The sequence below is a fragment of the Alligator sinensis genome, unplaced genomic scaffold (assembly GCF_000455745.1).
Source record: "Alligator sinensis unplaced genomic scaffold, ASM45574v1 scaffold117_1, whole genome shotgun sequence".
NCBI lineage: Eukaryota > Metazoa > Chordata > Crocodylia > Alligatoridae > Alligator > Alligator sinensis.
Window position 1 is genome coordinate 4,221,249 of NW_005841855.1, and position 15,703 is coordinate 4,236,951.

Below are 15,703 nucleotides of genomic sequence, written 5' to 3' on the forward strand. Positions count from 1 at the left end.
GTAGGATGGGGCCATGAGCCACCGGAGCCCTGGCCACTCAACTAAGGAGAAGGACTGGCCATCCACAGGAAGCATCTCCCCAATGCTCTAGGTGATCTCACTCACCCTTGCAATGTGACCCCCTTCCTGCCCACCTTTGTCTCACTGTTCCAGGGTGTCCTGCCTCTGCTTTAGGGGAATGGGGCCTTTAGACCAAGAGGGGGACTTCCCTTTGGGCATGGTCCTGCTGGTGCCAGGCTGAGGAGGAGCATGGCAAGGGGGTGTTGCCTACGGAGATGGCAGCCTCTGGCAGCCATCTGGGAAACTCTGATCCCTGCCCAGTCCCTTCTTTGCCCAGGAGCCACATGCCCAGTGAAGGGGTAGCCTGCAGCAGCTCCCTCCTTGCCCACCTTGCCTCCCCATGCCAGGGCTGTTCCAGCCCCTGCCTCTGCCCCTGTCAGTGATGACCAGCATCCCACACTCCTCCTGGCCATGGTGCTGACCCTACTTGCCCCAATAGCCCTTCCCCCTCCCCCCAGGTCCCAGTATAGCTGCGCACCCACCAGTGGGGGCCAGGGCACTGACTGTGGGAGGCCCTGTCCAAACCCCTTCTCCTGCACTCCCCACTCCAGTCTGACAGCCCTGCTGCCCTCACATTCCCTGTCTACCCCCAGCACCATTCTCAGGACATGCACATGGGTGAAACAAAAAAAGTTTATTACCTTCACAACACCCACTCCCATCCCTCCTCCTGCTAAACCAACAGGGTCCCTCTACCACCCTCCCTACCCACCAAGAATAAAAACCAACTTACAAGTGGAAAACTGTATACAAGGGGAAAACTACATACAATATTTGGGGTCTCCAAGCCCAGAGTGGGGAGCTGTAGAGGGGGGCCTAGGGGGCAGGGCCCCAGGGCAGGCACCCAGAACCACAAGCCATGGATGTTCTCTCTGGAGCTGGTCTCAGGCCAAACCCCTAGTGGCAGGACAGACCCAGCACTAAAGTTGCCGGGTCACATCTACATGTGTGTTAATGTGCATTAACTAATTGCACCAAAATTTGATACCTGCATTTTCAGGTATCATATTTAAGTGCAATTAACCTAAGTTAATGTGCATTAAGGGCACATGTGTCGATGCATACCCAAAATGCACATTAACTTAGAGTAATGTGCATTAATGCATCTCGTGTAGACGTGGCCAGAGTGTCAGGGCCAAAGTTTCATGGTAGGCACAAATAGTAGTAAAACTATTAACTGAATTTCTCTTCAGTACCCTGTATCTGTGCAATATCTTATTTTTGTTTTCATAGTAGATTTGAAATGAACACCACTTTGGGAAAGCTGAATTTAAATTAACATTTTGGACTTCAGAAGACCTTGAATTTTATCACATTGAGGCAAACTGCAGCACAAGTCACCTTTCCCCCCATGTCCTTCTTTTCCTTCAAGCTTCCGTTATTCCCCATTGTACCCCAATTTACTTTTAAGCATTAAATTATATGGTTCTTTTTTTTTCCAAATCTTAATTTTAGTTAAAAAGGCAATATTATTTGAATACATTGTTATTCTACATCTGCTTTTTTGCTTCCTGCATTACTTACATCTCAACCAGTACAACTGAAAATGACGTATTTGGAAAAATTGAATCTCTGAGTCACTCCAAGATACCAAAGCAAATTAAATGAAAATTGGAAGAGCTAGAATTTTCTTCACATGAGTGAATAGTTTCTTACAGAATAAATACAGGGCTGTTTGAGTGGAAATAACACTGATTGGCAAAAGACAGGAGAAAAGCTGTCCTGTTTTACATATAAATGAAATGGAGTAAATTAAAAAAAAATGTGTATTTAAGTCACAGCAACAATTTGAAGTCTGGGGAAAAAAAGCTGAAAAGCAACTTTTGATCTAATTAACCTGTGTCCTGCTCATTTTATTATATTGGAAACAATTCTCTGTGAAAAGACAATTCCATGTGGGTCCAATATAAAGCCCACTGAAGTCAAAGAAGAGACTCCTAGTAATTTCAGGTTTCTAATCAGGTAGTTTTGAATTCTAGTTGGGAAAAGAAGAAATAAAAATTTGAACTAGGGCAAGATCCATAGCCCACTCAAGTCAGCAAGATACTTTATCCCAATGTCATGGGTTTCAGATCAGGCTTTTGTTATAAAAAAACAGAGTAATTTCAAATACAAAACGTAAATTAAAAAAAAAAAAAAAGCTTATTTAAGAGGAACAAAGATTTTATATTTCCCAAAGCAAAGTGGGAAACCTCAAATATCCAGGTAAAAGAAGAATAAAAAGTAAAGACTATAATGAGAGAGACAAAGATTTTTGTGGGTGATATCTTTTAGTGGACCAACAGCATGGTTGGGATAACTTTAGACAAGCTTTTGAATCCAAGGCATTCTTCAAAGCTTATCTAACTTTATCCCAATTTTACAGTTGATTCAATACAAGATATTGCCCACAAAAATCTTTGGCTCTCACATAATTCCTGGGCCATCATGACTAAAAAATTATTCTAGCACTACCTAAGACTGTAATGAAAATGTATTTTGTATATGTTATAGATGCCTTACATTTGAAATATGTTTTAGGCCTCTTCAGTCCATTCCAACCCTGGTCTGGACTCATGCCATAGGCTGTCTCCAGTTTGACTTAGTTGTGGAAACAAGTACCTGATCCTTCAAGCTAGAGAATGAAAGGCTGCAGGACATGATGCCGTATCACTATCTTGTGTGCTGTTGACTGCAGTAGGAGTTGGGTCTTAACCACAGTAATCCAATGAGCATTAGGCTTGGGTGGATCTTTGACTTGATAGGATTATTATATACACAGATCATATTCACTCTCTCTCTCTCTCATATGTGTGATGCCCAGTTAAGTTTGTATGTGTGATAAAGAAAAGAAAAAAATATAAGTGACCAAACGCCAAACATGAGAGCAAGTTGTGCTCGTAGCGTGGGGGAAGTAGTGGGCGCGGCCTGATAGCCGCGAGATCGGTGGTCCCCGCCCGCGCTGATTGGCAGGGGGCAGGCGGATGCAGCCCGTTTAAAAGGAAAAGCACGCGCGCCAAAAAGCAGGGATCCACGAGTCAGTTTGGAGAGGCCTGATCACCCTTTCCAGGATCCTGCGTCCACGAAATCCCTTCCCCCCAGATGACCGAGTATATCATTCGAATGTGTTTAGAGCTCTCGAGTTAACAGCGAGTTTAATCTTGAAACTGCTGTAAAGGAAACCACCTATACGAAAGTGTGAGTAAAGCATTTATTTGTTACACCACCTCCTTAATTGTTTTTCCGTCAACGGGAAGAGAGACAAGAGAAGGAGAAACAAGGTCCCATAACCCTTCCATCCCCGGCCTGTTTGCGCAGCACTTTTCTGGGTCCAACCACCCACCATCAGGTTGGTCAGTATGAAAATCATTAGGTCAGTACACTAGTACCGCAGCTGATACTCAAAAGATTCAGCAATGTTTCTGAAACTTAAGGATTTAATAAATGGTTTAGAAGAAAAAAGGAAGAAATGACCTTCCATGCCTCAGGCAGGGCAGTTCTTCTTGCTCCTCTTTTCTTATTTTTTTTTAATTTCACTATGTCATATCCTTATACGTCACATTTTGTTGAATTATGCTAACTCAGATAAAGTCACATCACATAAAGGACCAGTCAACATGACAAGATGTAGGGGAGCAGACAGAAAACTTCCAGATAAGAATGTTGATGTTGTTCACAACTTTCTCCTTTCCCACTGCTATGCTCAAACATGGAGTGATCAATCCTTGCTGTTTAAATTTCTGTAGGAGTGTTAAATTCCAGGGATAACAGTAATTTGACTCTTGACCCATATGTGGCAAACCTTCAGAAGCTGTTTTCATAATCCTTTCCCCCCAAATACAGAAATGGCTCTTTTCATAAGATTACCATCTTTTAACTAGAAGTCTTGGTTAAAAGATATTCTGAAAATATTTCTTCAATAAATGATTTCCTTGCACTTCAATTGTATTGTTGCAGTCATTTAGCAGGCCGGTCTTTCAGAGATCTCTGCTAACGATTTGAATCTGGCCCACAGGAATTATTTTCACTGCAAAATCCCTTAGGCCTGATTTCAGAGGTGCCAAGCATCAGCTGCTCTAGTTAAACAGAAGTTGCCTTCAAAGATTTTTATTGTGCTACCACATATTGATTCAAAAAGGATTCTGCTGCAAAACATTTATTTCTGTCTTCAGGCTTGGCACACAGAACACATACATTTATAATATACAAAGGACAATTACCAAGAGCTGGGGGCAGAAGAGGATCCCTTACCTCTGATCCTCTCTCTCTAAGATGGAAGAAGTGTCTTTCGCTACTAGTATTTCAAGTGAAAAAAGTAGGGTGGTAAGTCAGGGGTGGAGATATGGCATTCCATGTGGTAGTGTACCCCTGGATTACTAGATAAAGGCCTGCATTACCTTAACCTAGCCCTGCCAGCCATACAATGCATCTTTAAAACAAGTTTAGTCAGTAAGGCCTTCTCATCCCCCTTTTGTGCAACTAGGGTGGCACAAAACATTCAGAATGTGACAGTACATCTACCCAGTAGATTGAGTAGGAGACTTGATGGAAAACTGATTCTGAGAAAATGAGGGCCAACCTGAATATTTGATCAGCTTTCAGACCAAATGGCACCAAATACAAACCTCTTCTCAGGTTGGTTCAATAAAGGCCTCCTACACATTCAGTTAATACCATTGGATAAACTCCATTGTAATTTGAGCTGAAGTAAACTAATCTGGATGTCACCATTTACATGTGCATTTAAGCACAGTCATTTACTCCATCATCAGACAGTACTTGTGTCTGACAGGACTATCCAACAGCACAGTAAATTGGTCTACACTGACCTAATTGCTGCCCACATGTAGATAGTGATGCTTTACTGTGCAGCAAATTAGTCTACTGCACAGTAAGGCACATGTGTGCATAGGCACCCTCTATGTACTTCCTCAACAAAATTTATGTACAGAAGTGTTTATTGGGGAAGTAATATATATATATTACGAATAATTATAGTCTATGCTTTTTATTCTTCTTTTACCAGGATATTTGACTGTGCACTTTGCTTTGGGAAATACAAAATCTTTGTTCCTCTTAAATACACTTTAAAAAAATTAACACTTTGTATTATAGATATAGACATAGATATAGATATATGTTACTTTCCCAACAAACACTTACGCATATGTAAGTAAGTGTTTGTTGGGGAAGTACATACAGGGCGTTTCAACATGTGCGCTTTACTGCATGTGTGTCCAATTTATGTGCAGCCACTATATATATAGTGCACTTTACAAAATCAGTATTTTTAGAATCATAGAAAGTTAGGTTTGGAAGGGACCTCAAGAGGTCATCTAGTAGAACCACTTGCTTAAAGTATGACCATCCCCAACTAGTTCATCGCAGCAAAAGCTTTGTCTAAGGCTGCTATTAAGTCCCCTCTCAGTCTTCTTTTCTCTAGAGTAAACTAAATAAGCCCAGTTCCCTCAACCTTTCCTCATAAGTCATGTCACCTCACCATTTTTGTTGCCCTCCACTGGACTATCTCCAATTTTTCCACATCCTTTTCTGTAGTGGGGGGAGGGGGGGAGGCGGGAGAACTGCACACACTGCTCCAGATGTGGCTGCACCAGTGATGAATGGAAAGGAGTAATCACTTCCCTTGACCTACTGGCAACAGACCTACCAGTGCAGCCCAGTATGCCATTAACTTTCTTGGCAACAAGGACACACTACTGACTCATATTCAGCTTATCATCCACTGTAACCCCCAGTTCCTTTTCTGTAGAGCTGCTGCCCAGCCAGTCAGCTCCCAGCTTGTACTCATGCATAGGATTGTTCCATCCTAAGTGCAGGATGTTTACTTGTCCTTGTTGAACCTCGTGAGATTCCTTTTGGTCCAATCCTCCAATTGGTTTAGGTCACTCTGAATCCTAGTCCTACCCTCTAGCATATCTTCTATTCCTCCTAGCTTTGTGTCATCTGCACACTTGCTGAGGGTGTACTCTATGCCATCTTCCAGGTCATTGATGAAGACATTGAACAAAACTGGCCCCAGGAGCAACCCCTGGGTCATTTCACTTGATACCAGCTGCCAACTAGATATCAGACCATTGAGTACTACTCTCTGAACCTGATGCTCCAACCAGTTTCCTATCCACCTTACAGTCCCTTCATCCAGCCCATACTTCCTTAGCTTGCCTGTGAGAATGCTATGGAAGACTATATCAAAACCATTGCTAAAATCAAGGTGCACCACATCCACCAGTCTCCCAGCATCCACAGAGTCAGTCACCTCATCATAGAAGGCAATCAAGTTGGTCAAGCATAGCTTGCCCCTGGTGAGTCCATGCTGACTGTTCCTAATCACCGTTTTCCCCCTCCACGTGCTTACAAATGGATTGCTTGAGGATCTGCTCCATGATTTTTCTAGGGACTGAGGTAAGGCTGACTAGTTTGTAGTTACGCTGGATCCTCCTCCTTCCCTTTCTTAAATATGAACACTATGTTTGCCCTTTTCTAATCATCTAGGACCTCTCCCGATCTCCATGAGTTTTCAAAGATGGCCAATAGTTCTGCAATCACATTGCCAGTGGTTCTGCAATCTCATGAGCCAACTCCCTCAGCATCCTCAGGCCCCATGGACATGTACACATCCAGCTTTTCTAAATAGTCCCTAACCTCTTCTTTCACCACTTAGGGCTGCTCACTTCCTTCCCAAACTCTGCTGCCTGGTGCAGTAGTCTGGGAACTGACTTTGCCTGTGAAGACTGAGGCAAAAAAGGCATTGAGCACTTCAGCCTTTTCTCATCCTCTGTCACAAGGTTGCCTCCCCCATTAAGTAAGAGGACCTACACTTTCTCTGACCCTCCTCTTGCTATCAACATACTTGTAGAAAACCTTTGTTACCCTTCACATTCCTCTGCTACCTGCAACTCCAACTGCACTTTGGTCTTTCTGACTTTATCTTTGCATACCTGAGCAATATTCTTATATTCTTCCCTAGTTATTTCTTCAAGTTTCCACTTCTTATAAACTTCCTTTTTGTGATTTAGTTTACTAAAGCATTCCCTGCTAAGCCAAGAAGGTCTTCTGCCATACTTGCTAGTCTTCCTGCACATCAGGATGGTTTGTTCCTGCACTCTCAGTAAGGCTTCTTTTAATTACAGCCAGCTCTCTTGGACTCCTCTCCCCCTCAGTCTGGCTTTCCAGGGAATCCTACCCATGAGTTCCCTGAGTGACTCGAAGTCTGCTTTTCTGAATTGCACAGTCCTTACTCTGCTGCTCTCCATCCTTCCTTTCCTCAGGATCCTGAACTCAATCATTTTGTGGTCATTGCTGTTCAAGTTGCCATCCACTACTATACTCACCATCAATTCTTCCCTCTTTGTGAGCAGCAGATCAAGAAGAGCATGGCCCCTAGTTGGCCACTCCAGCACTTGCACCAGGAAGTTGTTCCCGTACTTTTCAAAAACTTCCTGGATTGCCTGTGCATTTCTGTATTGCCTTCCCAGCAGATGTCAGGGTGATTGAAGTTCCCCATGAGAACCAGGGATTGTGATTGGGAAACTTCTGCTAGGTGTTTGAAGAAAGCTTCACCCACCACTTCTTTCTGGTGGTCTACAGCTACCCCCACCACAACATCACCCTTGTTGCTCTCCCCTCTACTCTAACCCTGAGATTCTCAACAGGTCTATCTCCAGTTTCATACTGGAGCTCTGCACAATCATACAGCTCTTTTACATAAAGTACAGTTCCTCCTCCTCTTCTCCCCTGCCTGTCCTTTCTGAACAGTTTGTACCCATACATGACAGTGTTCCAGTCATGCGAGCTATCCCACAATGTATTTGTTATTCCAATCACATCATAACTCCCTAACTGTGCAAGGACTTCTAATTCTTCCTGCTTGTTTCCCAGGCTCTGTGCATTTATGTACAGGCACCTGAGGTAACTAGTTGATTGCCCTGATTTCTCAGGAAGTGTGAAAGCACCTCCCTTGTTGTCTGCTCCTGGTCTCCCGCTTCCCCACTTACCCCAGAGCTTTGATCTCCACCCCCTGATGAACCTAGTTCTATCCATGAAAACTCTATAGATATCAAAATACCTTGCCAACATAATCATTTTTTACCCTATTATGAAGCTAGCAGCAATTCTCCATACAGATCATACCCCTCCACACAACTAAGTCTGAAAGTGAGTTAATAATTATGGCAGTAAAATCAATTGGTCCCAAGTTTCATCCAGTAGTCAGAATTCCAAATATAAACATGTTTTCCTCATGGGCTTGATTGTCTATATCTTTAACTTACTGGTCTAGTACTGAAAATTTTTCAGTTGAGCTGCTTCAGTGGATTCCATAATATCAACAGCACAGAGTTTAAAGGAAAGGACTTTTCCATTCATTTGAGCTGGCTGGCTGGTGCTCCAACCACATAAAATTCAGAATTCTTTGCCTGTGAGGTCAAGGTACCTAATTTTCATTTCTCAAAAGACAGCACAGTCTGCAATTTGTTGGTTTTCAAATATAAGTAAGTCCAGTAATCATCCAATCAAAGTGATCTGACCATCTGTAGCAAAGTATGGAAAGGAAGGTGGTAGAGTGAGAGCATAAAGATGGCAACCAAAGTTTAGGTTGAGCAGTTGACCCATGAAGCTTGAAGAAATCCAATTTTTCAGTTCAGCTCTTCCCCATTATTCAAAGGTCTTCAGCCCCAACAATCTTCTTGTTTCATAGCCCAGTGAAACTATGTTAAGCTAAAAAATGCATAGGCTAGAACACAAAATACAGAAGAGAGAAAAGGCTTACAAAGGAGCTTAAAAGTAACATATGTCTTTAAACACCAGTCTAGGCTTCTACCCACTCCTAGCCTGCTTAGGCTCTGCCACAAAGCACTGTGTGTTATTTTTGTAACAGAAGGGCTATGCAAGATTATGGTAAATTAGATTCAGATATATGTTTATATGAAATTAGCATGTTTTCTTCAGGATAGTCATTGTGCATATATAAAAAGGTGTTTCTTTTTTCCCTTATATTAGCTAAATAGAAGTGCAGAAACAAACAAAAATTGCAGGAATATTTCAAGGAATGTCAGCCAGCAGATGCCAGTTACATTGAACATATTCCCCCTCTCCATCTCCCTCCACTCCGCCCCACTGCCTGACAAGAATATTTTGAACTTTTTGCAAACTGATATCAAATGTACATTATTTGGAGACAAAGGACAAGATAAGGAGACAGGCAGAAAATTCAAGTGGGTGGAAAGTTGCTTGCGGAGCACACCACCTACTTGTGCATATAACTTGTCAAATATATAAGTCTCAGTGCCAGGACACACAAATTAATATTTCTCAGCTTACATGTAGTTTAAGATAGTTAAGTTGTTCAAAAACCAAGTAACAAAGGGCCTTATTGTTCACCACTGAAGTAAATGGGAATTTTGATGATGATTTCAGTGGTAGGTGGATCATACGGAGTATATAAAATATTATCAAACTACTTTATAAAACCAGTATTATAAAGTAGGAAAGGGGGAGATGGAGGAAAGCACCTGAGACAACCATAGAAACAACCATTTGGGGCCAAGTTTGTCCTCAAGTGGCAAGCAAAGTACTCCCATCAAATCCTGTGAGAGAACTAGAAGACAGACATCAGACTATCATATAGAAATTTACTGAAAAAGGCAAAAAGTCCTTGCATGAATAAAAGAGCAAATGCTTTATACAAGAAAATTACTCCATACCAAATCCTACCCTCATCTCTGAGGTAAATGAATGAAACTCACATGACTTACTAGTGATAAAAATACATTTTTTAAAGCTGGTTAAACAATATTTTTGCAGTTTTAAAAAAAATGGAGCTCTTGTTTATAAGATTAAAAAGGCCAAATTGCATAGCAGTGGGTGCATCTACAACAAATGTCTATTGTGCAGTAGAATAATTAGCTGTGCAGTAAATGTCTCAGCATCTACATGTGTGCCCCTATTAGGCTGGAGTAAACTAATTTACTCCGCAGCAGGATAGTACTTGTAAATACAAATAAAAAATTAACAGAATTTATAGGGAGTATAAGAATAAAGGGGAGTTAGGAAGATATGTTATGCTCAAACATAATGAGAAGCCTGCTTTGAACTAGGATTAGCAAGAAATGTGCAAATGGCCATAGAAGCCTTCATCTCAGTATTATTATCCACAATGGGCTGGTAGGTGACTTGCACAAATTCCTTTTACTTTTTAATAAAAAGGAGTGCAGGAGTAATTTAACATCAAAAACATTAAAAATATAAAAGCTTATCAGATGGGCTGGCAGAGATGTTCTATTAGCACATCTGGTAGAGTAGCTACTTTGAAATTAGATGTGGAGATGGATGAGCTCCAGACTAGCCATACTTCCCACAGCCTGCAGGAGCCAGCAGGACAGCCTGCCAAACCCACCAGGTTCATTAAGCTCAATAGAACCCTGCAGGAAAAAACAATTTTTAAAATGGTTTTCAAAGGCTCCCTGGGTTTAAGAGTTGTGGATTCTTTTCCATTCCACCACACACAGAAAACTGCTGTTTATAAAGTACAACTTACATCCCATGAATAAATACAGGTGAAAAAATATTTTTGATCTGTTTGTTGCACATCAGTGGTGATTCCATTTTGGGTTGTTTATCAAAAACACCAATTTTGTTTATTTTGAAATAGAAACCAGAAAGTGAGTGAAAAAAATATTACCAATATATATATATCTATATAGGTATATCTATATATCTAGATAAATATATATATATATATATATATATATATATATATATATCTTAACACAAGTCTAGTAGTGTTTAAGTCCAAACCTCAAAATACTGAGCTGGATTTGCAGCTGGATTTGTACCCTAGCCACTCACTCCATACCCCAATGTTTTTTCAACAATTAAGAGCTAGAGTGTTTGGTTCAGCCCATCACGAGGTTAGGAACCATTCCTATTAGCTAAGGTCAGATTTCAAACACATAAGGAAATGAGACCTGAGACATCATACAAATGCTTTTTAGGGCCCTATTACTTTATCAAAGTTAGTTATTTACATTCTCCCTTTTCCCATTCCAGGAAAGTAGTTTTCAGTCAATTAGTCACTATGAACAAAGAAGAGTTTCTAACAGACAGTAACTATGGGTTTGAATGAAAGCTGTGTTTGACAAACAGTTTTAGGTTCCTCTCCAAAAAAGCAGTGTGATAATTTGACCTAACACCTCCACAATGGATGGTAATTCCACTGTCTTGTGTTGTATGGATTTTATAAATGAGGTATAACATTCAATTTCCTGGGCCCTTGGCAGATGTTATTTCCATCCAGTAACAAGTAATGTCGCTCAATGGAAACTGTCAGTCCATGTGACCTGCTTCATGTTCACAGGCCAAGCTATCCATAGGTGGATAAAGAAGCCCTGGGAACTTGCTCTGCCAGCACTTGCCAGCAAGGGAGCTTTGCTGGCACAGGCTGTCATTCCTTCCCTCCCTCTCACTCCCTCCCCCCATCACATACACTTCAGTTGTGGTGCTAATGAAAAGTAAAGCATGACATTTTGACTGTTTCTAGTTCTCACAGGAAAAAGGTGCTAAAAGGCTGATCAGAGAAACTAGGGAAGAGGGGCAGTAAGCGCCTGCTGCAGCACCACAGGATGACAAAGTAAAGTATGAATCACAGAGTGCCCCTACAAGTAAGGGAGGGGTGGGGAGTGAGAAGGAGGTAGGGGCAGGAGAGAGAGCAGGCCATCCGTGGAAGCTGAATTAACTGGCCAAACATTATCACTCTATGTGTAATATGCCACATGTTCAAATTAAAGCCCAATACAAATGAGCTGGAAAGATATTCTACATTTAACAAGTAGCATCTTTGTAGCTGGATCATCATTTTTGCAGTTTGTTACTGGATGATAAATTGCTTAAACTGGTAGCATGCTATGATTTATTCTTTAACACATCAATCACACTTTTAACGTAATATCTGCCAGGAGCCCTGGACAGATCCATTTTCTGTGGTATCATTTCAAGATATATACTTTATAATTTTAGTTTATAATTTAAATATATATTTATATTGAAATTATATAATTTATAATGTTAATGCTAGAGGTTGCTGTATAGAACTTTATGCTGTTGTTAGCAAGCCCTCTGTTCCCCAGATGAGTGTGATGGCTACCCACATACATGTATGTTATGTCCTCTCCACGTGTATCAAAATTTTCCCAAAAGGGGATAAGGAACCAAGTCCTCTGAGGTATGATGATCCAGCTTTCACTAAGTAGCTTCCTTAGACTATTTGAAGAACCCAGCTTCAATCATCAAGCTATTTATGCTGATCATCTATGGTCACAAATAGAGCTGAGTGAATTGTGAGAAAGCTAGTTACAAAGGTCTTAATAACTGCTAGATAGAATTTTGCTTTGATAAGCCTTTCACTCAAGAATATTCTTGGAAGTAGTCTTTGCATAAATTTCAATAGGAAACAATAGCCCAGAGCTGCCTTATCTTGAACTACATCCATCAGTATGGTTTAACAACATTTAATTTGCACAGAGGAGCAAATAGTTTATACTTCCAATTAAAGACAAAAAGACTCTAGCTTCTCTTCATCACTGGATGTGTTCAAATCAGCGGGCCTGGATGAACTTCATCTAAGGGTGCTGAAGGAATTGGCCAGTGTCATAACAGAGGCACTGGCACAGCTGTTCAAGCACTCATGGTGCTCTAATCTGGTGCCAGAGGACTGGAAAAGGGCCAATATAGTCCCTATTTTCAAGGAGAGGAGGGAGGAACTGGGAAACTATAGGCCAGTTAGCCTCACCTTAATCCTTGGGAAAACTGGAAAAAATAATTAAGGATCACATTTGTAGGAGCCCAGCAGGGGAAATAATGTTGAAAGAAAATCAGCATGGATTCATTGCAGGTAGATCCTGCCTGACTAACCTTGTTTCTTTTTATGGTTAGGTCACAAAATGCTTAGATGCAGGAGTCAAGGTAGATGTCATCTACCTAGACTTTAAGAAGGCCTTTAATATGGTATCTCATTCTGATCTCATAAATAAACTGACAGGCTGTGATGTCAATGATTACATGGTCAGGTGGGTGGCAACTTGGCTTAGGAGTCGCACCCAGAGTGTGGTGGAGGACGGGTCAATAGTGACCTGGAAAGATGTGGGCACTGGAGTCCCACACTATCATGCATTAGCAAATACATGCCGAACAGGTCCAGGGAGGTGACACTTCCCCTCTATGCGGCACTGGTCAGGATGCAGTTGGAGTACTGCATCCAGTTTTGGGTGCCGCACTTCAAGAGGGATACAGAGAATCTTGAGATGATCCAAAGGAGGGCCACTCATGAGGTAAGAGGCCTGCAGGCCCTACAAGGAGAGACTCAGGGACCTAGATCTCTTCAGCCTTTGCAAGAGAAAGCTGAGAGGTGATCTTGTGGCTGCCTATAAATTCATTGGGGAAGGCATCAAGGAATAGGAGATGCTCTGTTTACTAGGGCACCCCCTGAAATACTAGGAACAATGGCCACAAAGTGATGGAGAGCAGATTTAGGTTGGACATTAGAAAGAACTTCTTCACAGGAAGGGTTGCCAGAATCTGGAATGGGCTTCCAAGGGAGGTGGTGCTCTCCCCTAACTTGGGGGTCTTCAAGAGGAGACTGGACAAGCACCTAACTGAGGTCATCTGACCCCAGAACTCTTTCCTGCCCAGGGCAGGGGGTCAGACTCAATGACCTACTGAGGTCCCTTCTGAACCTAACATCTATGAATCTATGAATCACACAGTTCTCAAATCAAATCATGAAGACTGGAACCCTGAAAGGACATTCACAGTGACAAGACCAAAAGCAATATGCAGATTGAAATTTGTTAACATAAAAAAAGAAAAATCACCCCTCTTTTTCAAAGAGCAAACAAATGTAGTCTCTTCTCAGAAACTATACAACCTGGCAAGAAGGCTAACTTAGCCAAAAAAATTGTCTTATGTAAAGTGTTTTGCCAGTCTTGTTCATAAGTATAAGTCCTACTCACTAAGGACATAAGGATCTCCTAGGTCATCAACAGGGATCCAGGTTTTCCACTTCCTATGGAAAAATGGAGAAAAATTCAGGTGTCCCCCTTTACAGATTTTTCATTTTAATGGAGAAACCTGCAGATTTTGCACTTCTGCAAAGAACTCTCTGCAGGCTGGCAGATTTCCAGTCTGCAAGGGCTAGTGGGGAGTGGGAGGAGAGTGATCAGGCAGGGGTGCCAGGCAGCCTGGAGAGTGGCTCCAGCAGGTAAGTCTTGCAGGGTGGGGAATTGAGGCCCCCATAGGGAGGGAGGGCAGAAGCTGGGCAGGGCTGGGGCTGGAGCTGCTGCCTAGCCAAGGGGTGTGTGAAGTTTGGGATCCAGGGCTGGAATGCACGACCACAGGGCCCCAGGGGGAGTAGGATGGTAGTGGAGACAGCTTGTCTGGGGAAGAGGGGAGCAGAGTGTGGGCCTGGCTCCCTGCAGCTTTGTGCATTCCCGGGGGGAGCAGGGGGGTCCCATGCCCCTCAGATCTGTGCATGGGGTGGGAAAAGGCTGCTCACTGCAGGCTCAGGCTCTGCACCCTGCTGCCATCCCCCAGGGCAGCCGCAGCCCAGTGGGTGTGACCAAGCAATGCAGGGCAGAGTGGGGCTGTGCAGGGAAGCTCTTTGCTGCTGCAAGCTCCACACTGCTCTGGAAAAGTGTCCCTGTCTTGTGCAGCAGCAGCAAGGGACACAACCCCATGCCACTGTCCCCACTGCTGCAAGGTGGTCAGGGGGCACCTCTTCAGTCCAGAAAGGGGCTCACAGAAGCAAGGAGCTTCCCCATGCAGCTCTGCTGTGTCCTGCTGTGCTGGGTCACACCTGTTGGGCTGCAAAGGCCATGGGGGAGTCCAGCAGGGTGGAGCATGAGCCCACAGTGGGCAGCCTGCTCCCACCCTGCACACAGATCTGGGGGGCACAGGTCTCCCCTGCCTCCCCAGGAGTGTGCACAGCAGTGGTGAGCCAGCTCCATCCCCCACCCAAGCCCACAGTGGGCAGGCAACAGGCAGCAGGGAGGTAGTCAGGCTCCATTCTCCACTTTGTTGTAGGTGCTGCCACCTCCTGTGGGTGGAAGCTGGGGCTCAGGCATTGCTGCAGGGGGCAGGGTCTATGGACCCAGGTCCCTGGCTCTGTAGACTTGGCAGCTGAGGTCTCCTTCTGGCAAGGCTAGGAGGGGAGGCAGAGGGCTGTGGGGGAAGTGAGGGGCATGAGTAGGACCAGGGGGCTGTGGGCAGAAACTGAGGAGTACAAGCAGGGCCAGGGAGCTGTGGGGGATGTGATGGACACCAGCAGGGCTGGGGGGCTGTGTGGTGGGGAGTAAGGAGCACCAGCCAGGCCAGGGGGCTGTGTGGGGTGGAGTGAGGGGCACCAGCAGGGCCGGGGGCCTGTGCAGCGGAAGTGAGGGGCACCAGCAGCAGCAGGGCTGTGGGGCTATGGCTTGGGAGTGAAGGGCCTGGACCTGCATTCTGTGAGCTAGGGTGGCAGGGGGAGCTCTGGTTTTCCCTAATAAAGAACCTGAAATCAAATACCAAAATTTATAGACATTTGGAATTTATTTTAGTACCAGCCAATTTCCTGTAAAGAATGACGGGGGGGGGGGAGCGGGATGGAGGCCCCTGG